We start from the raw sequence: 2,550 nt of genomic DNA, 5'->3' as shown, positions 1-2,550 counted from the left end.
TTACACAACTGTACTTTGTCACTTATTTTAATGTTTGGGCTGTGTAGCATTATGGGAAATGGTTTACCAGTAGATAGTTATGTACTCCTTTTTGCAGCAGAAAGAATCATTGTGTGGCACTATAGCAGTGCATAGCAAGTACTTATTTAAAATGTGTTTAAGTCATCACAGAGTTTATATATATATATATTAGTATTTCTCCATAGTTGAATTTCATGTATTTACTACAGGGATAGGGGTTAGTAGCATAAAGTTGCACAGACTAAACTACATACTTTACTTGTAATAATCTTTTTATTCCAAAATGTAATTCTATTGTACACCATAGTGAATTAAGTATTAACAATTATAGTGTTATGTATAAGCAACACTACAACTTGTGTGACAATCTACAAAATTTAGTTGATTCTATACCATATTTTTTTGTCAGTCTTGATTTTAATTTACAATTACGGCCTAGCATGTATGTAAATAGAAATAAGCCTCTTTTTGCAAGGTATGTTTAATGCTTAATATTAATCTTGATATACTCAATTAAGCTCAAGCATTTCAAATGCCTGTAATTTTGAAATGTCAAAATTGTGCAGATATGTAATTGTCTTCCATAAATGTTTCTGCTCTGCTTTTCTTATTTTGTACTTTTCCCTCTAACCCAGATCGTGGCTGAAAAGGGTCTTTGGACCAGTTCATTTGCGCAGTTAACAAACAGTAAATACATTTAAAAACAGAAAAGAAAACAAAACCATGTTAACAGAAAAGAAAACAAACCATGTTAACATTTCTCAATTTAGTGCAATATACATTCTATGCATTTCTTTTGAACAATTCTTACTCACTCCAGCATTATGCAGATTTCTCAGTTCCTGGCTTTCCTTAGTCCATACTTCTCCTGAACATTATTCTGCATGCATTGCTCGCACATTCCATTTATTTTTGTGTAGTTTGATCTTTCTCTTTTCTAAATATTGTACCTCCAGTTCTTTTATCTCCTTTACAATATTCAGTGCTTCAATAGCATTTAGAAAAAGGAAAACAGAATGTAAACTAGTAGTTGCTTTTTTGACATCCCGTAGCATTAAACTTACTAAGGCCTTACTATATCTAGGTAAGTCAGGTCCTATATTCCAACTCGATAGAATCTTTTCCTTAGTTACAACCATTTGCTTCCCTAGTAATGTCTTTCGGCTTTTCCCTGGTTAGGGGTCACCAAAGCGGAAAGCCAGTCCACTTATGATTGGCAGTAGATTTTTTTTCGGTGCCGAGGTGCTAGCCCGACGCCCACCCTTCAACGAAGGCACACCCATTCACGCACGCACCTACCTGCATGTCTTTAAATGTCATGTGACCATGGGGAGGACATGCAGACTCCACACAGAAGGCACTCCGGACAAGAATCGAACCGAAGAACCTCTTGCTGTGAGGTGACAACGCTTACCGCTGCACCACCGCAACCTAACCATTTGCTTCCCTAATATTTCAAAAAAAGTACTTCATGTTTTAAATCTGCTAATTCATTAAACTCCCAAAAAACATGTTCCAAATTAACTCTCTCATCATACCTCAGCAATTGGTCTACCTGAGGAAAAAATTATTAGAAGTCTGGTTGTGTTATAAAATACCTATACAGACTCATCCAAGCAAAAATCTTAAACGTTCTGTATTTTGCTGCATTCTTGGGAGCCAGACAGATGTCCTCCCATTGTTCCCTTGTAAATTGACTTTCCAAACTCTCTCTTCTAATATCCTAATTAATACTTCTGTTATATGGAAGGCAGTTTAATCGGCAGTCCAAATTTCTGCTTGGCCTCATCCCTTACAGTTAACTTTCCTTCTCTAATGATTTGCTCACAATACCTTGGATGTTCTTCACAGTCAGTGCTGCAGTACTGAGTTTTGGGTCTTCTTACCATGCAGTAGCCCTCAACTGGCCCAGTTTACGTAGTCTCTACATAATCCCCCAGCTGACAGACTTCCAAAGACTGGTGTAAGAGAGGCATCCGTTGGCACCATCGCATTTCTTTCTTTGCATGCAGCTCAATATGCTACTCCATTCTTATCTGAATGTTCACTGTTCTTCGGTCACCTCCAGGTTATTCCTCTGCTTTTAGGTAAGTACACAGTTGAGGATTCGTCTCTCTTCTGACTAATGTTTAAAAAACAAAAGTCAGTAACTGCTAAAGTGTGGGGAAACAAATACCACATAAATATTTTTTATTCCTTCTTTCTGTTTTGCCTGGAGCCTCAGGATGTTTCCTGTTGTCAGGATTGCACTACGTTTTGAGCTATGACACTTAAGCTTAGGGCTGAAGTCTTCACAGCCCATGTGGAATCCTTGGACTTTACTCTCCCAGCTTTCTGTAATTCCTCAGCTTTGGCTGTGATCTTGCCCAAGAAATGTAAGGAGAAAAAGTTTAAGAGAAAAGGAATCTGTGGATGCCAGTGGAACTTTGGCCACCATGTTTAAGTCATTTAATGGCAAGGCACCTTTGCAGCCCCCTGGTCCAGTCAGTACTAGGCCCAAACCTTATGGCACAGTCCCATGGAATGCCA

The sequence above is a fragment of the Protopterus annectens genome, chromosome 2.part0 (genome assembly GCF_019279795.1).
Source record: "Protopterus annectens isolate FY-2018-M chromosome 2.part0, PAN1.0, whole genome shotgun sequence".
Classification (NCBI taxonomy): Eukaryota; Metazoa; Chordata; order Ceratodontiformes; family Protopteridae; genus Protopterus; species Protopterus annectens.
The sequence above is the reverse complement of the archived record's forward strand: the minus strand, read 5'-3'. Positions refer to the sequence as shown.